The sequence below is a fragment of the Hyla sarda genome, chromosome 7 (genome assembly GCF_029499605.1).
Source record: "Hyla sarda isolate aHylSar1 chromosome 7, aHylSar1.hap1, whole genome shotgun sequence".
NCBI classification, from domain to species: domain Eukaryota; kingdom Metazoa; phylum Chordata; class Amphibia; order Anura; family Hylidae; genus Hyla; species Hyla sarda.
Genome location: NC_079195.1, coordinates 144191791 through 144219097, shown reverse-complemented (window position 1 = coordinate 144219097; position 27307 = coordinate 144191791). Strand labels below are relative to the sequence as shown.

The 27307-nt window shown below is 42.9% G+C and overlaps 1 long non-coding RNA gene across 2 annotated transcripts in view; it reads right to left on the bottom strand.

The window, feature by feature from the left end:
- Positions 1-565: 565 nt before the first annotated feature.
- Positions 566-27307, bottom strand: part of LOC130282569 (uncharacterized) — a 148231-nt gene continuing 121489 nt past the window's right edge. For both annotated transcript variants that reach the window (XR_008846452.1, XR_008846451.1), the window contains one exon: positions 566-1047. This is a non-coding gene — a long non-coding RNA (uncharacterized LOC130282569). The remainder of the gene's footprint in view (positions 1048-27307) is intronic.

The window sequence follows — 27307 nt, the reverse complement described above, 5'->3', positions numbered from 1 at the left end:
AGGAATGACTGTGTTCCTAGACCAGAAAGCCGCATGGAGTTTTAAAAAAGGCAAGATGGAGGGTCTTTGAGAGCATCTCCTAGGCATGCTTACAGGGGCCTTTTGTAACATTAGTCAAAGACCACCTGTGTGCTGGATAGGGGCAGAGAAAACAACATAAAAGGCATTGCAAGGTGAATGAAGCTCTTTCTTCTGCTGGACACCAACCTCACCAGCTCCCTTTCAACTTCCTGTTTGGGCCTGATCTTGAGACAAAGGACTGCAGCTATTGCCATGCCTTTCTTTGTTGCTGATACTTGCCATAAGGGTGCCTCGAAGCTAAGTATTTTCAGTATTATATTCTCTGTGTGTTTTATATATAATAGTTGTACAAATTAAGGAAAATCAGCCCAAATAGCCAACAGATAGTGTCTTCTGCTATAATTGTTGTATATGTGTTTCCTTACACTGCAGATTGAAGTTTCTAGCTATTAGTGTTAGGGATGGATTGATCTGCGAGTGATTACCGCAATTCTATTTTCCAATTTAAGAGAATTCACACCAGATCAGGTTGGTATGGGTCCCTCCTCGGTACCCCAGGGAGCTCTGCTTTAATTCATGAAGAAACAGTTAGTTTTAACATTTTGCAAAGTAGGAGGATTGATCATGACATCACAATTAATATGTTACAGTTTTATTGGTTGTTCAAATATTGCGTCCGTATATATTAGCATATCTAGTGTCCATTAATTTCTTGGAAAAACTTCTCTGCTCATCAGATGTTTAGTCTTTGCATGGGGTCATGACAAGGTTTCAGTCCAGAGTCACGAGCAGACAATATTCTGAGTATATGGGTTGAAGGATAAAACTATGCGTCATTCTATATGTTGATTAGTCATTTGTGGCGTGGCATAAGTCTTTATCTTGCAAGACTTCTTGCTTGAGATTTCTTCATCTTTCCACGAAGTCCAATGTTTAGACGTCCTGTATTCAGTCTCCATCCCAAGGTTTCTTAGTTACAGGCAAAGCGATAAGATTAAATGTTTTGCATTTAGCATTCTGATGTATCTGGGTTAAAGGGTAAGGGAACAGATATTTTTCCAGCAGCAATGGCATTTTAAGATTAATATATTGATCAGTCATTAGAAAAATAAGGGTCATCCCTATCATTAGCATAATCTTTTTATCTTTTTTCTCTCTTAGTTAGAGTGTGTTTAGTTAGTTGTATATTAAACACCTTTATTTCTACCTGTATTTGGGTGTGTAGTGTTAATTTGTGCATTGGATATTAGGATATAACTCTTCCAAAATTCCTAACAAATAGGTTGGTCTGTGGGGTGCTATGAATGCATTTGGTCTCCAGTAATACTGCTTTGGAGCCAAATCCTTTGGAGCCAAATCCAATTCTACCCCAGAACCACGAACCACAACAATGGCGATGAGGATGGGATTTTGCAGGAGTTATGAATATTAATAACCAATTGACCAAATTAACTAACTTTCCTAACTAATTTATAAAATTTTTATATTAAGGAATATTTTTCTGATCATTAACTTAGTCTTCAAGGGTCTTCTTAACTAAAACAGTGATTTGTATGTTGGATATTGGCAATGTTCTCAAAGTTATAACACATATCTTAAAGGGGTTATCCAGGAAAACAACTTTTTTTTATTTATCATCTGGCTCCAGAAAGTTAAACAGATTTGTAAATTATGGTATCCGTGAAGAGAAATGAAAATATCGGCACTCACCAATGTGGCTGCAGGGTCTTCTTTATTGAGACATACTCACATGCGGGGTACAGAAGAGAGGGGAGTGGGGGCGCAAGTGGTAGCCACCACTTGTCCCCCCACTACCCTCTCTTCTGTACCCCGCATGTGAGTATGTCTCAATAAAGAAGACCCTGCAGCCACATTGGTGAGTGCCGATATTTTCATTTCTCTTCACGGATACCATGAACTTTGCTTGTATTATCTGAGCACCACCTGAGGCATTACAGCTACACCAACTCCCACCTGCCATTCTTAATCCAGCACACTCACGCAGTGCCGCACTATCTCCTATGTGAGATTTGTAAATTACTTCTATTAAAAAAATCTTAATCCTTTCAGTACTTATGAGCTGCTGAAGTTGAGCTGTTTTTTTCTGTCTAAGTGCTCCCTGATGACACGTGTCTTGGGAACCGCCCAGTTTAGAAGCAAATCCCCATAGCAAACCTCTTCTACTCTGCTCTCTGCTGACATCTCTGCTTGTCTCGGGAACTGCACACTGTTGCCAGAGAGAAAACATCAACTCAACTTCAGCAGTTGATGATTATTGAAAGGATTAAGATTTTTAAATAGAAGTAATTTACAAATCTATTTAACTTTCTGGAGCCAGTTGATATATAAAAAAAAGTTTTTTCATGGAATACCCCTTTAAGGTGTGATAAGAGGGAACATTAAACAAATTCAGGGTCCTGTAGTAACATTACATATTTCTGCATGTTTACAAACATATTTAGGACCTATAAATTTAGCCTGTACTTCCTGCTTCCGTTTCATATTGTTGGTGGCCTTTTTGGGGACTCTAACAAAGAAAGCACATGGTCGGGGGAGGGGTATGTTTTGTTGTACTCTTATCCTAAAAAACATAATTGGTGTAGTCAGCAGGATTTTACCGGAAAATGAGTATTGTCAGTTGATAACCAAATTGACAATAATAGTTTAATTACTTTTCTAATTTGGTGTACCTTTTAATAAAATGAGTATATGTTCCCAGTGTAATTGAGTGAGTCTGCAAGAGACGTATTCATAAACGGTGACCTAAAGATTGTATCTTTAGACAGAAGCTCTTACAGATTTTTGTTGTATGATACAATAGGCAAATCTGTTAGATGTGATTATCACGTGTAGCACTGTACTAGTTATACAGGATCCTCATAGACTGTTGCTTTTGTGTTCCTTGTTTTAACCCCTTAAAGGGGTACTCCGGTGAATTTTTTTTATTTATTTAACCCCTTAAGGACCCAGCCATTTTACACCTTAGGACCCGGCCATTTTTTGCACATCTGACCACTGTCACTTTAAACATTAATAACTCTGGAATGCTTTTAGTTATCATTCTGATTCCGAGATTATTTTTTCGTGACACATTCTAAATTAACTTAGTGGTAAAAATTTTTGGTAACTTGCATCCTTTCTTGGTGAAAAATCCCAAAATTTTATGAAAAATTAGAAAATTTAGCATTTTTCTAACTTTGAAGCTCTCTGCTTGTAATGAAAATGGATATTCCAAATATTATTTTATTTTATTCACATATACAATATGTCTACTTTATATTTGCATCATAAAATTGACAAGTTTTTACTTTTGGAAGACACCAGAGTTCAAGTTCAGCAGCTATTTTCCAATTTTTCACAAAATTTCCAAAATCACAATTTTTCAGGGACCAGTTCAGGTTTGAAGTGGATTTGAAGGGTCTTCATCTTAGAAATACCCCACAAATGACCCCATTATAAAAACTGCACCCCCCAAAGTATTCAAAATGACATTCAGTCAGCATTTTAACCCTTTAGGTGTTTCACAGGAATAGCAGCAAAGTGAAGGAGAAAATTCACAATCTTCATTTTTTACACTCGCATGTTCTTGTAGACCCAATTTTTGAATTTTTACAAGGGGTAAAAGGAGAAAATGTATACTTATATTTGTAGCCCAATTTCTCTCGAGTAAGCACATACCTCATATGTCTATGTAAAGTGTTCGGCGGGCACAGTAGAGGGCTCAGAAGGGAAGGAGCGACAAGGGGATTTTGGAGCGTACGTTTTTCTGAAATGGTTTTTGGGGGGCATGTTGCATTTAGGAAGCCCCTATGGTGCCAGAACAGGAAAAAAAAACACATGGCATACCACTTTGGAAACTAGACCCCTTGAGGAACGTAACAAGGAATAAAGTGAGCCTTAATACCCCACAGGTGTTTCACAACTTTTGCATATGTAAAAAAATGTAAAAAAAATTTCAATAAAATGTGTGTTTCCCCCAAAATTTCACATTTTTGCAAGGGTTAATAGCAGACAATACCCCCCAAAATTTGTAACCCCATCTCTTCCGAGTATGGAGGTACCCCATAAGTTGACCTGAAGCGCACTACGGACGAACTACAAGAGAAGGAGTCATATTTGGCTTTTTGAGAGCAAATTTTGCTCGGGGGGCTTGTCGCATTTAGGAAGCCCCAATGGTGCCAGAACAGCAAAATAACCCCCACATGGCATATCATTTTGGAAACTAGACCCCTTAAGGAACGTAACAAGGGGTACAGTGAGCATTTACCCCCCCACTGGTGTCTGTCAGATCTTTGGAACAGTGGGCTGTACAAAATTTTTAATTTGCGCAGCCCACTGTTCCAAAGATCTGTCAGACACCAGTGGGGTGTAAATTCTCACTGCACCCCTCATTACATTCCGTGAGGGGTGTAGTTTCCGAAATGGGGTCACATGTGTTTTTTTTTTTTTTTTTGCGTTTGTCAAAACCGCTGTAACAATCAGCCACCCCTGTGCAAATCACCTGAAATGTACATGGTGCACTCTCCCTTCTGAGCCTTGTTGTGCGCCCCCAGAGCACTTTGCGCTCACATATGGGGTATCTCCGTAGTCAGGAGAAGTTGCATTACAAATTTTGGGGGGCTTTTTTCCCTTTTATCTCTTGTCAAAATGAAAAGTATAGGGCAACACCTGCATGTTAGTGTAAAAAAATTTTTTTTTTACACTAACATGCTGGTGTAGACCCCAACTTCCCCTTTTCATAAGGGGTGAAAGGAGAAAAAGCCCCCCAAAATTTGTAAGGCAATTTCTCCCGAGTACGGCGATACCCCATATGTGGCCCTAAACTGTTGCCTTGAAATACGACAGGGCTCCAAAATGAGAGCGCCATGTGCATTTGAGGCCTGAATTAGGGATTTGCATAGGGGTGGACATAGGGGTATTCTACGCCAGTGATTCCCAAACAGGGTGCCTCCAGCTGTTGCAAAACTCCCAGCATGCTTGTACAGTCAACGGCTGTCCGGCAATACTGGGAGTTGTTGTTTTGCAACAGCTGGTGGCTCCATTTTGGAAAGAGTGGCGTACCAGCCGTTTTTCATTTTTATTGGGGAGGGGAGGGGGGCTGTGTAGGGGTATGTGTATATGTAGTGTTTTTTACTTTTTATTTTATTTTGTGTTACTGTAGTGTAGTGTTTTTAGGGTACAGTCACACGGGCAGGGGGGGTTACAGCGATTTTCCCGCTGCGAGTTTGAGCTGCAGCGCAAAATTTGCTGCATCGCAAACTTGCAGCCGGATACTCACTGTAAGCCCCCTGCCCATGTGAATGTACCCTGTACATTCACAAGGGGGGGGGACCTCCAGCTGTTGCAAAACTACAACTCCCAGCATGCACAGTCTATCAGTGCTTGCTGGTAGTTATAGTTTTGCAACAGCTGGAGGCACACGGTTGGGAAACACTGAGTTAGGAAACAGACAATGATTTCCGACCAGTGTGCCTCCTGTTGCTGCAAAACCACAACTCCCAAACATTCTCAGGCATGCTGGGAGTAGTAGTTCGGCAACATCTTTAGAGCCAGATGTTGCCGAACTACAACTCCCAGCATGCTTGGAGTTGTAGTTTGCAACATCTGGAGGACTACAGTTTGCAGACCACTAATACAGTGGTTCCCAATCTGTGCCCTTCCAGATGTTGCAAAACTACAACTCCCAGTATGCCAAAACTGTCCAGGCATGCTGGGAGTTGTAGTTCTGCAACATCTGAAGGGCCAGATGTTACAGAACTACAACTCCCAGCATGCCTGGACAGTAAGGGCATGCTGAGAATGTGTAGTTTTGCAACATCTGGAGGGGCACAGTGGTCTCCAAACTGTGGACCTCCAGATGTTGCAAAACTGCAACTCCCAGCATGCCCAGATGCCAAGGGCTGTCTGGGCATGCTGGGAGTTGTAGTATATAGGGTCCCAATATAGCAATGCATGTCGCTTTACGGCGACGTGCATTGCTGTAAAGGGCCCGACCGCGGCTAAAGATCTACTCACCTGTCGCCGCCGCCATCTTCCTCGCCGGGATCCGGGTCTTCAGGGACGAGGTAAGTACCGGGGCCGGTCCCCAGCACTCCCCCGTCCCCCGCCGCGTCCTCCGGTCTTCCTCCCGTCCTCTCCGGACTTCCAGGGTCCGGGCAGGACGGGAGGAAGTAACCGCCCCCTCCCCCTGCGATTGGTCAGGGGGAGGGGGCAGGCTTGCCACCTCGCTCCTATGCTTCAGCATGGTCCTGGCTGTCTGTGACAGCCGGGATCATGGGAAATTACCGGGCGGTCGGGTCCCAGAGACCCGATCAGCCCGGTATCGCCGCAGATCGCAAGGGCGATTTCCCTTGCGATTTGCGGCGATCGCCGACATGGGGGGCCTACATGGCCCCCCTCGGCGTTTGCCCTGGATCCCTGCTGAAGGATTTCAGCAGGGATCCGCTTCCGATCTCCGCCGGGTGAGCAGCGGAGACCAGGAAAAGACATGACGTATGCATACGTCATGGGTCCTTAAGACCCAGGGTGTGATGACGTATGCATACGTCATGGGCCCTGAAGAGGTTAAATCAACTGGTGCCAGAAAGTTAAACAGATTTGTAAATTACTTCTATTAAAAAATCTTAATCCTTCCTGTACTTATTAGCTGCTGAATACTACAGTGGAAATTCTTTTCCGTTTGAAACACAGTGCTCTCTGCTGACATCTCTGTCCATTTTAGGAACTGCCAGAGTAAAAGGAAATCCCCATAGCAAACATATGCTGTTCTGGGCAGTTCCTAAAATGGACAGAGATGTCAGCAGAGAGCACTGTGCTCATGATGTCAGCAGACAGCTCTGTGTTTCAAAAAGAAAAGAATTTCTGCTGTAGTATTCAGCAGCTAATAAGTACAGGAAGGATTAAGATTTTTTAATAGAAGTAATTTACAAATCTGTTTAACTTTCTGGCACCAGTTGATTTAAAAAGAAAAAAAGTTTTTCACCGGAGTACCCCTTTAACCCCTTAAGGACTCAGGGTTTTTCCGTTTTTGCACTTTCGTTTTTTCCTCCTTACCTTTTAAAAATCATAACCCTTTCAATTTTCCACCTAAAAATCCATATTATGGCTTATTTTTTGCGTCGCCAATTCTACTTTGCAGTGACATTAGTCATTTTACCCAAAAATGCACGGCGAAACGGAAAAAAAAATAATTGTGCGACAAAATCGAAAAAAAAACGCCATTTTGTAACTTTTGGGGGCTTTTGTTTCTACGCAGTGCATATTTCGGTAAAAATTACACCTTATCTTTATTCTGTAGGTCCATACGGATAAAATGATCCCCTACTTATATAGGTTTGATTTTGTTGCACTTCTGGAAAAAATCATAACTACATGCAGGAAAATTTATACGTTTAAAAATGTCATCTTCTGACCCCTATAACTTTTTTATTTTTCCACGTACGGGGCGGTATGAGGACTCATTTTTTGCGCCGTGATCTGAAGTTTTTATCGGTATGATTTTTGTTTTGATCGGACTTTTTGATCACTTTTTATTCATTTTTTAATGATATAAAAAGTGACCAAAATACGCTTTTTTGGACTTTGGAATTTTTTTGCGCATACGCCATTGACCGTACGGCTTAATTAATGATATATTTTTATAGTTCGGACATTTACGCACGCGGCGATACCACATATGTTTATTTTTTATTTTTTTTACACTGTTTTATTTTTTTTATGGGAAAAGGGGGGTGATTCAAACTTTTATTAGGGAAGGGGTTAAATGACCTTTATTAACACTTTTTTTTTACATTTTTTTTGCAGTGTTATAGGTCCCATAGGGACCTATAACACTGCACACACTGATCTCTAATGCTGATCACTGGCGTGCATTAACACGCCTGTGATCAGCATTATCGGCGCTTGACTGCTCCTGCCTGGATCTCAGGCACGGAGCAGTCATTCGTCGATCGGACACCGGGGAGGCAGGTAAGAGCCCTCCCGGTGTCCGATCAGCTGTTCGGGACGCCGCGATTTCACCGCGGCGGTCCCGAACAGCCCGACTGAGCAGCCGGGTCACTTTCACTTTCACTTTAGAAGCGGCGGTCAGCTTTGACCGCCGCTTCTAAAGGGTTAATACCGCACATCGCCGCGATCGGCGATGTGTGGTATTAGCCGCGGGTCCCGGCCGTTGATTAGCGCCGGGACCGACGCGATATGATGCGGGATCGCGGCGCGATCCCGCTTCATATCGCGGGAGCCGGCGCAGGACGTAAATATACGTCCTGCGTCGTTAAGGGGTTAATGACAATGGACGTAAATGTACGTCATAGTGACACGGTACTTAGAACACCATGACAGACATTTACGTGCTGCCATGATCGCGAGAACCGGAGCAGTGCTCGCATTATGCCCGGCAGGTCCCAACTGCTATCAGCAGCCAGGGACCCGCTGGTAATGGCGGACATCTGCGATCGCGTGAATGTCTGCCATTAACCCCTCAGATGCTGTGATCAATACAGATCATGGCATCTGCGGCAGTGCGGTACTTTGAATGGATGATCGGATCGCCCGCAGCGAGGTCCCTTCACCTGGCTCTGGCCGTCTCCCGGGGTCTTCTGCTCTGGTCTGAGATCGAGAAGACCAGAGCAGAAGATGACCGATAATACTGAGCAGTGCTATGTCCTATACATAGCACTGAACAGTATTAGCAATCAACTGATTGCTATGTATAGTCCCCTATGGGGACATAAAAAGTGTAAATAAAATAGTTAAAAAAATTTAAAATAAAAAAGTAAAAAAAATTGAAAAATCCCCTCCCCCAATAAAAAGTAAAATGTCAGTTTTTCTCTTTTCACTCCCAAAAAAGCGTAAAAATATTTAATTAATACACATATTTGGCATCGCCGCATGCGTAAAAGTCTGAAATATTCAAATAGATTGTTAATTATCCCATACAGTGAACGACGTAAACGTCAAAAAATAAAATAAAAAGTCCAAAATTGCTGCTTTTTTGTCACATTTTATTCCAAAAAAAAAAAATAATAGAAAATTAATAAAAAGTAAAACCTAAGCAAAAGGGATACTGATAAAAACTACAGATCATGGCGCAAAAAATAAGCCCTCATATCACCCCATATACTGAAAAATGAGAACGTTATAGATAGTCAAAATAGGGCAATTTCAAACATACTAATTTTGTTAAAATGGTTTGAGATTTTTTTTTTAAGCGGTACAATTATAGAAAAGCATATAACTTGGGTATCATTTTAATTGTATTGACCCACAGAATAAAGAATACATGTCATTTTTACAGGAAAGTGTACAATGTGAAAACAAAACCTTCCAAAATTTGCAAAATTGTGGTTTTCTTTTAAATTTTCCCACATAAATAATATTTGTTTGGTTGCGCCGTACATTTTATGGTAAAATAAGTGATGTAATTACAAAGTAAAATTGGTGACGCAAAAAACAAGCCCTCATATGGGTCTGTGGATGGAAATATAAGAGAGTTATTTTTAGAATGCGAGGAGGGAAAAACGAAAATGCTAAAATATGGTCCTTAAGGCCAAAGTGGGCCTGGTACTTAAGGGGTTAAGGGTAACTTGAATTGCATACATGATAGTTATTTAGTGATTGTCACTGGTAATCAATAGCATTGCTTTTCTAGGTAATGGTTGGTTGTATTGAATACATGATAGTTATTAGACACAGATTTTAAAGCATATAGAATGTCTCCTGTTGTACGTGTTACAAGATCTAACTGAAATAAAAAGGATGGAAAAGCGCTCCACTGTGAAGGACAATATATAAATGAGGTGAGCCCCTAACAATAGAGTAACTCACCAGAAAGTATTGTGCTATGGAAGAGGCACAACACTCTTGTAGGCATGTAATCCTTTCGGAGGGTTGTAATGAAGATCCCGCCTGGACATCCACCTAGGACTGCAGCTTATCCCGCCCTCGACAAGGCAAAGGGAACGTAAATGAAAATTGTGCTCTTTTCCGGTGCACAGGTGATAGGGATATTACAGCGCTGTCCACAACCAAGGTGAGTAGTTTAGAAGTTTTTTTTTTATTTTTTTATTATAAAATAAAATAAAAAATAAAAAACTTCTAAACTACTCACCTTGGTTGTGGACAGCGCTGTAATATCCCTATCATCTGTGCACCAGAAAAGTGCACAATTTTCATTTTCGTGTTACAAGATCGTGATTGTACCTTAGTTGTGTGTGCTATAACTTTCCACTATATTCTCTAGTGTGGGAGGGCATACATACAAATGTTTGTACAAGATACCCCAGTGTAGCCTGTTTGTGTATGTGTTTGGTGATTGTCCTGCCATCTGATATTGTGCTTGAGATTCTGTTGTCTGATCACATTCCAAGTATATCTGACTGAGAGAATGAGCTTCATTAGAAAGAAGTTGAGTGCATTTATGGGGGGTAGAAGGCCCAAATATGGGGCTGTACCACATTGGGCTACCACTATGGGAAAATGGAGTGTTATAGCAGAAGAGCTTGTAAGCAATGGTGCACCGGTGTACCCAGAGATGGGGGAAGAGATATGAGGTATGGCTCTGAAGTTTGATTTAGGGGTCTATTCCAAACCTGAGAGCAGAGCTGCGGCAGAAGTGGGGTGGATTATTTTGCATGTTTTAAAAAATGAGGTAGAGCAGAGACAGGCCCTAGAACAGGATTTAGCTGAAGTAAAAGAGAGGTTATTATGGTCAAACGAATGTTTGGAAAGTAACAATGCCCGTAAGGAGGAGTTACAGGAAACTAATACACTGCTAATTCACAAAATGAACCGTAGTCGATCTAAAAGAGGTAAAGTGCCATACCACACCAGAAAGGTGAGAACAATGACTAAACAATGAGTGTGATAAGACATTTTTCTCCTCCTCCTCTGAAGATGATTCATACTATTACATCTCCTCTGAGGATAAGAGGGTGGACAACTACAAAGCTCGCCCCCTTATCACTCAACAGAGAAAACGTAAGTACACATGGACCATGATGGTCACGAAGGAATGCGTTAGAGTGCACAAGATGAAATAAATGAGGTAGTGTGAGGTTATTCACAACTAGAGCTAACCGAGATTACAAAGCTTTATAAGCAGACTCCGGGTGAGAGCATTGGTGAGTGGTTGTTGCGTGTGTAGGATATTGGGGAAGATAAGATCATTCTTAATGCAGATGAAGCCGTAAGCATTGGTCAGCTCACAAGTAATCCACAGATCACACAGGTGTTGAGGTTAGTGAGAAACATTCAAGGTAATTTAAGTTTAATGGATATCATTAAACATGCATTACTAAAAGTTTTCCCACATTACACTGACATTGAACCACATACAGAATGGCACAACATAAAAGATGCTATAACTAGAGTACGTATTGTGGGTTGTGTAGCAGGTTTAGACAAGGATCACTGGGAAGGACCTGATGCAGAGGAATTCACTGCAAGCATGAGGTCTAGGTTTCTAAGGACAGCCCCCAGTGCTATAAGAGGGTCCTTATTGTCTATGCTAAATGGTACAGCAAATAATGGACAGAGTTGGGGGAGTATGAAATGGAGGAAAAGGTTAACCAGAGAAGAGGTATCTCTTTGGCCAGTAAGTCAGACAGAGGGGATACTGTAGAACCTCCCAAGGGTAAACCCAAATGGAACAAAAATCAGAATATTCCAAAACGCACTAGAATGTCTAGGAAAGAGATTATTGCGGATCTTCAGAAAGCTCGTATAAATGAGTAATTTACAAATCTTGGTGCTGGAGACTTGTTCAAAAGGTGGAAGGCATTAAAGGGTTCAGGTTCACACTGCATCTACGGGTCCTGTACAAGTTGAAAAGTTAATTACTTTTGAGGATGATTTCATTTCTAAGCCTACACCCACTGAGAAATGTCTGAAACATAAGCAATCTGGTGTTAAATACCCTGATACCAATTCTTGTCCTCCTGTTGCCACTCCTAGGAAACCAAAGTCCTTGTATCCAACTGCTGAGTTGAAGGCCATTGCAAAGCAAAGTTTACTGGACAGATGGGACGGCCGATCCCCGGCACCGAAAATGTTACCAATCATGGCTGGGGATAGACGGCCCCATGTCCCTCTAACAGTTTGGTGGGGAAAAGGAAAACACAACACCAAGGTTCTAGCTTTAGTTGACACTGGTGCGGAGGTAACAGTGCTTCAGGGTAACCCTCACATTTTGCAGGCCCCATAGTCCACATAGAGGGTTTGGGGGGTAGAGTAACTAAAGCTGTCCAGACAACGGTGATTTTAGCCATTAACAAAGGTCCCCTATTTGAGGCTAATATTTTGGTTTCTGATTTACCTGACAACCTCTTGGGGATAGATTAATTGTTAGGGCTATGTATAGAGACACAGTGGGGGGGGGGTGTTCAAGTTTGGCTTTCCTCACAAACACTCTTATGTCAATAAGGAGGTGGTGAGAGGAAATGCAAATTGGACACCTGTGGTCATTCCTCCTCAAAGTAGTCCGGTAAGGCTGAAGCAGTACCGGCTGCCAGGAGGACAAAGAAATCAATGAAACAATCCCTGAATTATTGGGAACAGGTGTAATTCGTCCTGCAACAAGCCCTTTTAATTCTCCTGTGTTTCCTGTTAAGAAAACTGATGGTTCATGTCGTATGACGATAGATTATAGGGGACTCAATAAAGTGGCACCGCCATTAAGTGCTGCAGTCCCCAATATTGCCTCAGTCGTTGAGGACATAGCGAAACAGGCCGGTCAGTGGCACGCAGTGATTGATCTAGCGAATGCTTTCTTTTCAATTCCTATTGCACCTGAGTCCCAAGACCAATTTGCCTTCATCTGGGAAGGACATCAATACACCATGCAAACGGTGTCCCAAGGATATACACACTCCCCCACCATATGCCATGGACTGATTGCCACAGACTTAAGCCTATTAAACCTGAAAGTACCTGTTTTCCACTACATTGATGACATCATGATTACTGGAACTAAAGAGAAGCATTGACTGTTTTGATTGATCACTTGGTTGCCAGAGAATGAGCTGTTAACAAAGACAAAGTGCAGGGTCCTGCCCAGGAATTTCATCGGAATGATCTGGGCCGGTCCTGTTCACAAGATTCCACAACCAATGCTGGATACCATACAAAACACCCCAACACCAAACACTGTGAAAAATGCACAAAAGTTTATTGGTGCACTTGGATATTGGAGGTCATTTATACCTCATCTTGGACTTTTGCTACGTCCCATATACAATGTTACACGCAAAAAATCTACATTTGTTTGGGGTGCAGACCAAGAAACAGCATTTAAAGCAGCCAAGGAAGCCATTTTACAGCATCAAGGTCTTAGTCCACTCAAAGCTGGATTCCCTTTTCAACTTGATGTGATGGTGACCAACAACATCATGTCATGGGGTTTGTGGCAGCCAAATGAAGTAAGTGGGGATCAAAAGTTTGGGCACCCCAGGTAAAAATTTGTATTAATGTGCATAAAAAAGCCAAGGAAAGATGGAAAAATCTCCAAAATGCATCAAATTACAGATTAGACATTCTTATAATATGTCAATAAAAGTTAGATTTTATTTCCATCATTTACACTTTCAAAATAACAGAAACCACAAAAATGGCGTCTGCAAAAGTCTGGGTACCCTGCAGAGTTAAAATCTTGTACTGCCCCCTTTGGCAAGTATTACAGCTTGTAAATGCTTTTTGTAGCCAGCCAAGAGTCTTTCAATTCTTTTTTAGGTATCTTTGCCCATTCTTCCTTACAAAAGTCTTCCAGTTCTTTGAGATTTCTAGTGTTCTGTCAGGGGTCTGTGGTATGCGCAGTTGTAACAAACCCCGTTGCCTCTGCTGTGGGATGGTGTAAACTTAAGTTTATTTTACATCAACAGTCACTAAGAATACTTTTTCTATCAAAGGTCTTTTTAATTGTGAAAGTTCCTTTGTTATTTATTTAATATCTTGCAAGTGTGGTTTACAGTATGTTGGCCGTACTGTTCAGCCGATTCATGCTCGCATGAACAAGCACTGTTCCAATATAAAAAAACAGGTTCGTGTCCCGCCATTTTTTGTCAGTTCACAATAGAAGTGCGGATTGCTTGAGGGTCCAAATTTTAGAAATGGTTCCCGTAGATACACCTAACAGATATCCAAAACTCATAAATCGGGAATCATTTTGGATCTTCAAGCTCGGCACTTTATTTCCTAACGGACTGAATGAAACTATTGAGAATACTCGCTGAGGTAATATTTGTACTTTTGCATTTTTGTACTTTTGTAATTTTTGCATTTTAATAATATATTTTTATAATATATTTTTTAATATAATACATGTTTTATCATATTGTATGCACCTTATGGACCCTGTAAATATTTGGGGTTTACTATTAGCGCATGTTGGCACTTTAAATTTGAGTGCACCTTTATGTTTTGCTGCTATGGTTGATTGATGGTTAACCAGACATAGTTAATGGATAATTTTTGTTGTATGTTGTCACTCTCCCATTGGATGATTGTGTCTGACAATGAGGTGTTAATCTTGTTTGGCGTGTATAAATAGTGTTTCCTGTTCCCCTCTCCATATGCCTGATGAAGTGCTTATGCGCAAAACGCGTGCATACTGGGAATAAATGTTATGTTGTCCTGAGAATTGCCTGGGCCTTCAGCGCCTGAGTTCCACCCTTCCTTGGAGGTGATTTTTTTTTCTGTGCCCTATTTGTGGAGTGGCAGCAGTGGATCATTACTACATACCTTTATCCATGTTGTGCTGGCCCTTGCACAACCTTCTTTGGTAAGCGCACATTTACATTGAGCGTCTTGCACGATTTGGCGTCATTACACTATGGAGCGCTCCTTTTTTGTCTTTTTCTAGTCTTGAGATTTCTGGGCTGTCTGTTAAGCACTGCTCTTTTAAAGGAGTACTCCGATGGTAACCTATTAGGGGGGAAATGAAGCATAAATCAAAGTTATATAACATTGTAATGTACTCACGTTGTCCATTTCGGCTTCTTCCCGGACTTCTCCTCGCTTTTCCATTTGGCCGGAAACTGGGTCCTCTGATGACGCACGACTGCGTCTTCCTCACGATCCGGCACCATCTTCGCCCGGTGACTCATTGCTCCCATGAGTCACTGCGGGCTGTGCCGGCCTCCCAGCCCGGAGTCGGCTACTCCCCCAAAGTTCATTTATTCTGAGCATGCGCAGTACTACACAAATAGCGTAGGGCTAACGCTAGGCTCCTATTGATGCCTACGTTAGCCCTACGCTACTTGCGTAGTGCTGCGCCTGCGCAGTACTACGTTAGCTGCGCGCGAGGCTCGTACCCTGAGAGCTGACAGGGACGGGGAACAGAGCCGCGCTAAGCATTCTTGTGACACCGCTAGTGGGCACAGGGACCCCGCTAGCGGTGATGGTAGCGCTCGCGGGAGGCATTCTTGTGACACCGCCAGTGGGCACAGGGACACCGCTAGCTGTGATGGTAGCGCTCTCGGGAGGTATTCTTGCTGGGAGTTGTAGTTTTGCAACAGCTGGAGGCACCCTGGTTGGAAAACACTGCGCTAGTGGGCACATGGAAGGAGGAGGAAGGAGGGGAGGAGCTATGGGCGTCACTTTATTATAACTTATTATAATTTCCTGGGGGGGAGAGGAGGGGGAAAGAGCAGCAGCTAACAGGAAGCTGGCACAGGGAGTCATGGGAAATGTAGTCTTTATGACATGGCTGCTTACTGCTACAGGTGGCAATTACAAGAGAATGGCTGGGCAAAATTTGACAAATGAGGTTTCGTTGGAAAGGTCTTTGAAAGAGCTATCAGATGAGGTAAACTTTTTTTTTTTTTTTAAGTAACAGCGCTCCGGAGTACTCCTTTAACCCCTTAAGGACTCAGGGTTTTTCAGTTTTTGCACTTTCGTTTTTTCTCCTTACCTTTTAAAAATCATAACCCTTTCAATTTTCCACCTAAAAATCCATATTATGGCTTATTTTTTGCGTCACCAATTCTACTTTGCAGTGACATTATTCATTTTACCCAAAAATTCACGGCGAAACGGAAAAGAAAATCATTGTGCGACAAAATCGAAGAAAAATTGCAATTTTGTAACTTTTGGGGGCTTCCGTTTCTACGCAGTGCATATTTTGGTAAAAATGACACCTTATCATGATTCTGTAGGTCCATATGGTTAAAATGATACCCTACTTATATAGGTTTGATTTTGCCATACTTCTGGAAAAAATCATAACTACATGCAGGAAAATGTATACGTTTAAAAATGTAATTTTCTGACCCCTTTAACTTTTTTATTTTTCCACGTACAGGGCGGTATGAGGACTCATTTTTTGCACCGTGATCTGAAGTTTTTATCGGTATGATTTTTATTTTGATCGGACTTTTTGATCACTTTTTATTCATTTTTTAATGGTATAAAAAGTGACCAAAAATATGCTTTTTTAAACTTTGGAATTTTTTTGCGCGTACGCCATTGACCGTGCGGTTTAATTAATGATATATTTTTATAGTTCGGACATTTACGCACGTGGCGATACCACATATGTTTATTTCTTTTTTTTATGGGAAAAGGGGGGTGATTCAAACTTTTATTAGGGAAGGGGTTAAATGACCTTTATTAACCCTTTTTTTTTACTTTTTTTTTTTTGCAGTGTTATAGCTCCCATAGGGACCTATAACACTGCACACACTGATCTCTCATGCTGATCACTGGCGTGTATTAACATGCCTGTGATCAGTGTTATCGGCGCTTGACTGCTCATTCGTCGATCGGAGGAGGCAGGTAAGGGCCCTCCCGGTGTCCTGTAAGCTGTTCGGGACGCCACGATTTCACCGCGGCGGTCCCGAACAGCCCGACTGACTAGCCGGGATACTTTCACTTTCATTTTAGAAGCGGCGGTCAGCTTTGACCGGTGATCGTCGATGTGTGGTATTAGCCGCGGGTGCCGGCCGTTGATGAGCGCCGGGACCGATGCGATGTGACGGGGGTCGCAGGGCGACCCCGCTTCATATCACGGGAGCCGGTGCAGGACGTAAATAAGGGGTTAAGGTCTATCCATAGATTTTCAATTATGTTGAGGTCAGGAGATTGTGAAGGCCATGGCAAAGCCTTCAGTTTACGTCTCTTGATGTAATCCCCCGTGGATTTCGAGGTGTGTTTAGGATCATTATCCATTTGTAGAAGCCATCCTCTCTTTAACTTCAGCTTTTTCACAGATGGCTTCAAGTTAGCATCCACAATTTGCTGAAATTTGATTGAATCCATTTTTCCTTCTACTCGTGAGATGTTCCCTGTACCACTGGCTGCAATACAACCCCAAAGCATGATTGATCCACCCCCATGCTTAACAGTTGGACAGAGGTTCTTTTCATTAAATTCTGTTCCCCTTCTTCTCCAAACGTACCTTTGCTCATTCCGGTCAAAAAGTTCAATTTTAACCTCATTGGTCCACAGAACTTGTTTCGAAAATGCATCTGGAATGTCTATATGTTCATTTGCAAAGCTCAAACTCTGATTTTTGTGGTGAGGAGGTAGAAGAAGTTTTCTTCCGATGACTCTTCCAAGAAGACTATATTTGTACAAGTATCTCTTTATAGTAGAATACTGTACCACAACACCAGTGCCTGCCAGATCTTTCTGGAGGGATTGTGCAGTCAAACATGGGTTTTGAATTGTTTTTCTCACAATCCTGCGAGCTGTTCTGTCTGATATTTTTCTTGGTCTTCCAGATCTTGCTTTAACTTCCACTGTTCCTGACGACTGCCATTTCTTAATTACATTCCGAACAGAGGATTTTGACATCTGAAAATGTTTTGCTATCTTCTTATAGCCTTCTCCAGCTTTGTGAGCATCAACTATTTTCAGTTTCATATTTCTTGACAACTGCTAAGGAGAACCCATGGTGCTTATTGTTGGAGCAAGGTCAGATGAGTCTGGGCATTTAAAACCTTTGAGATTGACATCACCTGGTCTTCTCAGATGATGATTGACAACAATTCATGACACTGGCAGGTCTCGGCTTTGCAAAGGAGACAGTACATGCTATAAATTCTGCAGGGTGCCAAAACTTTTGCAGATGCCATTTTTTTGTTTTCTGTAATTTGGAAAGTGTAAATGATGGAAATAAAATCTAACTTTTGTTGACATATTATAAGAATGTCTAATCTGTAATATGATGCCTCTTGGAGACTTTTCCATCTTTCCTTGGCTTCAATATGCACATTAATACAAATTTTTACCTGGGGTGCCCAAACTTTTTATCCCCACTGTACCAATTGGGTTCTGGTCCAAGCAACTAACTGGAGCTCAGCAACGGTACTCACCACTGGAGAAGAACTTGTTTGCTGCCTATACAGCCTTGCAGCATGTAGAGACTATGTCCCACATTTATCATTGTAGTGTAAGTGAAGCATTTTTTTACACCTTTTTTTTTCTGTGCTGGTAATGTGTAGGAGCACCACATTTATTAAATGGCCAAAGAGCCTTTGATAAATTTTGTGCAGGTCACATTACCTGAAATTTCTCTCTTCACATACACCAAAAAGCTACACTATGTCTGGGCTGGTGTAGTTTTTGAGACTTTTCAGTGGCCCTGCGCCTTTTTTGCTCCTTTTCACAAAAAGGCGCAGTTGGTAAAACCCTTCCATATCATGTGTATTGCCAAAATCAGTGAATTGCAACTCAAAATCAGCAGAAATGTGTAAACAAAAAGGGACAAAAAAGACGCAAAAAACCCTGCTAGCTCCTTTTTTGCCCCTTTTCTAGGCACAAAAAAACAGTCTAAAGACAATGATAAATGTGGGCCTATGACCCAAAAGGCCCCAGTCTCCGTGAAAACAGACTTACCAATTGCAGGTTGGGTATGAGACGAAGGCCTACCCATATGTGCAGAGGTGGCCCAAAGTCAGACTCTCTTAAATGGAAATGGTACCTTCAAGAGCGAGGTGGAGTGCAAGCTGGCGAAGTAAAGGATTTAACCAGGATTCTCAATGGTCTTGTGACCTATAAAACCTTATCACATCCAAATACCTGTGAGATACCGTGCTTCAGCCTTCTCCGATAAAGACTGCCTTACCCTATGAGGAATTACAAGACTGTCAGAAACTAAATGCATGGTTTACAGATGGATCAGCTGTAATCACCCAAAAAGGAAGATGCTGGACAACCCAGGTCGAGAGGTGGTGATCCAGGAGCAGGGTAAAGGTGGCTCAAGTCAATATGCAGAACTTGCAGACATAGCCATTTTTCTTGAAGAAACTGATTCCCAAAAACGTTTCATTTACACAGACAGTTGGGCCGTTTACAAAGCTTGTACTACATGGATGACTACTTTGAGAGAAAACCAGTGGTTTATTCATGGCAAACCAGTATGGGGAGGTGGAGAACTTTGGGAAAAAGATCTGGACAGCCTCCCAGCAAAGACTGATTCAAATCGAACATGTGGATGCTCATGTCCCCAAAGATCCAGATAAGGAGAACCCCAACAGGATAGCAGATGAACTGACCCGAATAAGAAGCAAAAAGACCTGTGATGGTAATCCTGTAGATCCTGTTCTACTTTGCATGGCAACATGGGCACATGAGACTGGAGGACATCGAGGCAACAAAGCAACTCTGGAATGGGCAAGAGCAAGGGGACTTCCCGTCACTCTAGAACTTGTGACCACAGCCAAGCAAGCAGGCGACATTTGCAGCAAAGTAAAAAGGGGCCCCTTGTTCCGTAACATAAGGGATACTTGAAAAAGGGAAATTCTGCAGGTGAAATATGGCAGATGGACTACATTGGTAGACTACCAAAAGGTAGAGGAGGTTTAATGTATTGCTGTACAGCTGTAGACACATACACTGGACTAATGAGAGTACTTCCTTGTAAAAGCGCCAATCAAGCAATCAAGCCTCTACCTTTAAGATGCTGCAACTTTTAGTAACTGCATACGGTATGCCCACAAAAATACAGACTGACAACTGGTACCCACTTTACTGGTCAGTTAGTCCAACAGTGGGCTAAGGACTCTGGTATTAAATGGATCTTCCATATCCCCTATCATCCCCAAGCCGCAGGGTTGATTGAAAGGTGCAATGGGCTTTTAAAACAACAGATTCAAAAGCTATCCCCAAGCTTGTCACTAAGGGGGTGGGATAAGGTGATTACACAGGCACTAATGATCCTAAATAACCGCACAATAGGACACTCATCTCCCTACGAAAGGCTTACTTGTAGGAATCATGATCTGACTGTTAGTTTAAGATTACATTTCACAGGTGGTTTACCCAAAATAACTGGAAAAAACTAATTTTCAATACAACTGACAAATAATTTTGAATTTCTGAGTTCAGGTGACAAGAGGGAGTGGCAGAAATAAATCCGTCCAATAGGAGGCAGTATGCCTCCAGATACAGAGGTAACTTTAATGCTCACTGAGGAGTTAATTAAAGAGGGTTGGAGTATAACAGGGAATGTGAGTGTGGATGGATGAGTATGGAGTACATCTCTTTACAACCCACATGAAAGTAGGATAGCTAATGGAGCGATTCTAGGAGAGATTGCAATCTGGGTGCCCCATAAAAGTGTGGGTATTGCCACAAGCTAATGACCAACATGGAAAGACAGGGGAAGTTATATCAGATGGTCCAGGTAATACTAAAATTGTATTATTAAATGGAGATACTAAACCTCTGTTCTTTCCATCCAACAGGTTAGTGGCCGTATAGCCCCACTGAACCCATGGACATCCAACACGTTTATGAATTTCTTGGCCAGATACTCAAAAGTTACCAATGCCTCTGACTGCTGGATATGTGGCGCAATTCCCGTCAGCGATTAAGGAGGTTACCCATTCCTTGGAGTCCCATGGGAGGCCCCAAAGATGAAGAAACTACGGTAAATGGAACCAGGTTTGTATGGTATAGTGAAAAAGGGTAAAACCAATACAAGGCAAAGGATACATATCATCAGCCCTCCTACAGCAGGAGCTGTATGTATTTATTAAAAAGGCATTGGCCAAAACATAACAAAGTTAGGAGAATCAAATTGCTCCCAAGCCTGGATAACAGGCTATAGGTATGGGAATACTTGGGGTATGCATATAAGCAAAAGTACCCCAATAATAAAACTTATCAAGTCCAGCGCCAGGTACACCACAAAGAGATTGAACTACCCTTTTGTAACCCAGGCTCTTGGAAACTTGTTTCACTCAACCAACAGATAGAAGTTACAATGTCTTGCCAAGAAACACCTACTTTTTATGTGGGAATTGGGCATACAAATGGTTGCCATTGAATTGGGAGGGTGAGTGTTATCTTGGGTCAGTGATTCCTGCAATCCGAAAAACCCATGAGTTTCCTAATGGGAAAATAAGGAACAAAAGGTGGGGAAACTTTATAGGGACTCATGAAGCCAACACTGGAGTGGTATTCCCTAGTTGGGGCGTTTATGGGTCTTTAACCCCTTAAGGACGCAGGACGTACTCAAACGGCCCCTTTTCCGAGTCCTTAAGGACTCAGGACGTTTGAGTACGTCCTGTCAAATCCCGGCCCCCCGCCACTAGCTGGAGGGGAGCCGGTGCCCGATGCCTGCTGAAATCGTTCAGCAGGCATCCCGACATATCGCCCAGGGGGGTCATTATGCCCCCCCATGTCGGCGATGGCCGCAGATCGCTGGACAATTCAGTCCAGCGATCTGCGCCAGATTCCGGGTCAATCGGGTCTCCAGTGACCCGGTGACCCGGAATTACAGGCTGTTCGGGGCCGTCTCCGACGGCCCCGAACAGCCAGAGCCTGCAGGGGTGAGGTGGCACTGGTGCCACCTCACGATCGCCCTGATTCGTCGGCCGGATTACCGGCCGACCAATCAGGGCGCCTGCTGCGGGTGTCACTCCCGCAACCCGCTCCGCCCCTCTTCCGGAGGACGTGAGCGGGTGCGGGACGTGCACCCCAGGTGCTGGGGACCCCAATCCCCGGCGTCAATGTTGGGATCGGGGCCCCAGGAGCGACGGCCGCGGCGACGACGAGGGACTGACCTCATGCGGCTGGATCGTTGGAGGTGAGTGACAGCCTCCTGCTGTTGCTTAGCAACAGCTCCCAGCATGCAAAAAGGGCATGCTGGGAGCTGTAGTTATGCAACAGCAGGAGGCAGACCACCACAACTCCCAGCATGCCCTTATGGGCATGCTGGGACATGTAGTTTTGCAACAGCTGGAGGCACATTTTTTCTATGGAAAAGTGTACCTTCAGCTGTTGTGTAACTACAACTCCCAGCTTGCACCAACAGCTAAAGTGCATGCTGGGAGTTGTAGTAGTGCATCTGCTGGTTGCAGAACTACAACTCCCAGCATGCCCGTTGGCTGTCGGTGACTGCTGGGAGTTGTAGTTTTGCAACAGCTGAAGGCACACTGAGTTATGTAGCAAACCAGTGTGTCTCCAGCTGTTGCATAACTACAGTCCCCAGCATCCCCAGCCAAAGTAGTATGCCTCCAGCTGTTGCATAACTACAAGACCCAGCATGCCCTTCCGCTGTCCGTACATGCTGGGGGTTGTAGCTTTTGCAACAGCTGAAGGCACACTGGTTGCAAAACACTGAGTTTGTTACCAAACTCTGTGTTTCACAACCAGTGTGCCTCCAGCTGTTGCAAAACTACAACTCCCAGCATGCACTGATAGACCGTACATGCTGGGAGTTGTAGTTTTGCAACAGCTGGATGTCCCCCCCCCCCCCAATGTGAACGTACAGGGTGCACTCACATGGGCGTAGGATTACAGCAAGTATCCGGCTGCAAGTTTGAGCTGCGGCAAATTTTCTGCCGCAGCTCAAACTGTCAGCGAAAAACTACTGTGAACCCCCCGCCCGTGCGACTGTACCCTAAAAACACTACACTAACACACAATAAAAAGTAAAAAACACTACGTATACACATACCCCTATACAACCCCCCTCCCCTCCCCAATAAAAATGAAAAACGTCTGGTACGCCACTGTTTCCAAAACGGAGCCTCCAGCGGTTGCAAAACTACAACTCCCAGCATGCACTGATAGACCGTACATGCTGGGAGTTGTAGTTTTGCAACAGCTGGATGTTCCCCTCCCCCCCCCAATGTGAACGTACAGGATACACTCACATGGGCGGAGGATTACAGTAAGTATCCGGCTGCAAGTTTGAGCTGCGGCTCAAACTGCCAGCGTGAAACTACTGTCAACCCCCGCCCGTGTGACTGTACCCTAAAAACACTACACTACACTACACTAACACACAATAAAATAAAAAGTAAAAATCACTACATATACACATACCCCTACACAGCCCCCCTCCCCAATAAAAATGAAAAACGTCTGGTACGCCACTGTTTCCAAAACGGAGCCTCCAGCTGTTTCAAAACAACTACTCCCAGTATTGCCAGATAGCCACTGACTGTCCAGGCATGCTGGGAGTTTTACAACAGCTGGAGGCACCCTGTTTGGGAATCACTGGCGTAGAATACCCCTATATCCACCCGTATGCAAGTCTCTAATTTAGGCCTCAAATGCGCATGGCGCTCTCACTTTGGAGCCCTGTCGTATTTCAAGGCCAGTTTAGGGCCACATATGGGGTATCGCCGTACTCGGGAGAAATTGTGTTACAAATTTTGGGGGGTATTTTCTGCTTTTACCCTTTTTAAAAATGTAACATTTTTGGGAAAAGAGGCATTTTAGGTAAAAAAATTATAATTTTTTTTACATATGCAAAAGTCGTGAAACACCTGTGGGGTATTAAGGTTCACTTAACCCCTTGTTACGTTCCCCGAGGGGTCTAGTTTCCAAAATGGTATGCCATGTGTTTTTTTTTTTTGCTGTCCTGGCACCATAGGGGCTTCCTAAATGCAACATGCCCCCAGAGCAAAATTTCCTTCAAAAAAGCCAAATGTGACTCTTTCTCTTCTGAGACCTGTAGTGCGCCAGCAGAGCACTTTTCACCCCCATATGGGTTGTTTTCTGAATCGGGAGAAATTGGGCTTCAAATTTTGGGGGGTATTTTCTGCTTTAACCCTTTGTAAAAATGTAAATTTTTTGGGAAACCAAGCATTTTAGGTAATTTCTTTTTTTTTTTTTTTACATATGCAAAAGTTGTGAAACCCCTTTGGGGTATTAAGGTTCACTTTACCACTTTTTACGTTCCCCAAGGGGTCTAGTTTCCAAAATGGTATGCCATGTGTTTTTTTTTGCTGTCCTGGCACCATAGGGGCTTCCTAAATGCGGCATGCCCCCTGAGCAAAATTTCCTTCAAAAAAGCCAAATGTGACTCCTTCTCTTCTGAGACCTGTAGTGCGCCAGCAGAGCACTTTTCACCACCATATGGGGTGTTTTCTGAATCGGGAGAAATTGGGCTTCACATTTTGGGGGGTATTTTCTGCTATTACCCTTTTTAAAAATGTAAAACTTTTGGGAAACCAAGCATTTTAGGGAATTTTTATTTTTTATTTTTTACGTATGCAAAAGTTGTGAATCACCTGTGGGGTATTAAGGTTTACTTTACCCCTTGTTATGTTCCCCGAGGGGTCTAGTTTCCAAAATGGTATGCCATGTGTTTTTTTTTTGCTGTTCTGGCACCATAGGGGCTTCCTAAATGTGACATGCCCCCCAAAAACCATTTGTCGCTCCTTCCCTTCTGAGCCCTCTACTGCGCCGGCCGAACAATTAACATAGACATATCAGGTATGTGTTTACTCGAGAGAAATTGGGTTTCAAATACAAGTAAAAATGTTCTCCTTTTTACCCCTTTCAAAAATTCAAAAATTGGGTCTACAAAAACATGCGAATGTAAAAAAATGAAGATTGTGAATTTTCTCCTTCACTTTGCTGCTATTCCTGTGAAACACCTAAAGGGTTAAAACGCTGACTGAATGTCATTTTGAATACTTTGGGGGGTGCAGTTTTTATAATGGGGTCTTTTATGGGGTATTTCTAATATGAAGACCCTTCAAATCCACTTCAAACCTGAACTGGTCCCTGAAAAAAAGCGAGTTTCAAAATTTTGTGAAAAATTGGAAAATTGCTGCTGAACTTTGAAGCCCTCTGGTGTCATCCAAAAGTAAAAACACGTCAATTTTATGATGCAAACATAAAGTAGACATATTGTATTTATGAATAAAAAAAAATTATTTTGAATATCCATTTTCCTTACAAGCAGAGAGCTTCAAAGTTAGAAAAATGCTAAATTTTCAAATTTTTCATCAAATTTTGGGATTTTTCACCAAGAAAGGATGCAAGTTACCACAAAATCTTACCACTATGTTAAAGTAGAATATGTCACGAAAAAAAAATCTCGGAATCAGATTGATAACTAAAAGCATTCCAGAGTTATTAATGTTTAAAGTGACAGTGGTCAGAATTGCAAAAAATGGCCTTAAGGTGAAAGAGGGCTCAGTCCTTAAGGGGTTAAATCGCATTGAGGCCCTCCAACAACTGTTTGAAGATGCTCTGGACACCACATTAGACTCTATTAAAAAACTGTCTCAGGAGCAGATACAAATCAGAGCAGAAGCTCTTCACAATAGACTAGCTTTGGACTATGTCCTTGCCGCCAAAGGAGGAGTTTGCGCTTTGGTGGGAAAAGAATGCTGCAGTTATATTGTGAATAATGAAGGGGAAATCAACCATGATTTCTTTAAACTGACAGAAGTAAAAGACAAAATTCATGAAGCACTGGACTTGGGACTGTTTGGGTGGTTGGGAAGTTTGGAAAATACTGAAATACATGGAATGTTAATTGCGGTACTAATATGTATTTCACTGTATGTTTTCCTCAAAGGTACCTGTTGTATATTTAATAGACTTGTGAATACTGAGCTTAGAGGATTACCAATGCAGCAAGCAACTCTAATGTAGTTTTCTGGTATAGGATAAAGAGGTGGAATGCTATGGAATGACTGTGTTCCTAGACCAGAAAGCCGCATGGAGTTTAAACAAAGGCAAGATGGAGGGTCTTTGAGAGCTGTCTATGCTTACAGGGGCCTTTTGTAACATTAGTCAAAGACCACCTGTGGGCTGGATAGGGGCAGAGAAAACAACATAAAAGGCATTGCAAGGCAAATGAAGCTCTTTCTTCTACTGGACACCAACCTCACCCGCTCCCTTTCAACTTCCTGTTTGGGCCTGATCTTGAGACAAAGGACTGCAACTATTGCCATGCCTTTCTTTGTTGCTGATACTTGCCATAAGGGTGCCTTGAAGCTAAGTATTTGGGTGTGTAGTGTTAATTTGTGCTTTGGATATTAAGATATAACTCTTCCAAAATTCCTAATAAATAGGTTAGTCTGTGGGGTGCTATGAATGCATTTGGTCTCCAGTAATACTGCTAACCTTTGGAGCCAAATCCAATTCTACCGCAGAGCCACGAACCACAACATGGTCACATAAATTTGTGGTGAAACTGTATTAAAAACGGCTATTTCTGGCCTACAGAGAACCCCAATAGGGGTGTAGAACACTTTGCCTTGCTGTAACACGCATAGGGAGTGTGCTAGGTTAGTGAAATCATACTGTTATTAACTTCGGCATGCAGATTACAGGCATTGCCATTAGAATCACTACTGCAGAGCGTCTATGTGGCAGCAGGGAGACCATAAGGTGTCAAAATTGAAGAGGATAAAGAGATCTTTTATGTCATATTTAATGTAATTTGATGTGAAAATAAAATTTTTACATTATCCATTCTGGCGAGCATCGAGCTGGCGGTCCTCCGCCAGGCGAGATACCACCTGTTCCAACCCCTGCCTCTCAGTGCCCCTCTGATTATGAAAGTACGAATGTTTCCAGGGGCGTAGGAACTGGTGGGGACGGGGGGGGGGGGGGAATGGATCCCCCCAGGAATTAAGGGTGGGGGGCCGATAATGTTTTCATGCCCCACCACTAACGCAGGCCGTCGCCGCTACTGAGGATCAGGGACACTCGTCCGTGATCCCCAGCAGACCTCGCTGCCTTCTCCGGTATGTGTGATACACACACATACAGGAGAAGTCGTCCCCTCTGTCTAAGCCGCATCTGCAGCTTACACAGAGGAGACGTGACTTCCGCCCCCACGTAGCATGCTGTACTGGTGCTGATGATGTCACTCATCGACGCCTGTACTGTGGATGGGAGAAGATGCGGGCCCCTGCTGCTGAGGTTATTGTTGTGTGGAACATCAGGTGAGCATAACTTTTTTTTTTTTCTTTAACTCTGCATATACCTATGGGGAAGAGGGGGGAGGGGGGGTAACTCTGAATATACCTACGGGGAAAAGAGGGGAGGGGGGTGACTCTGCATATACCTATGGGGAAGAGGAAGGAAG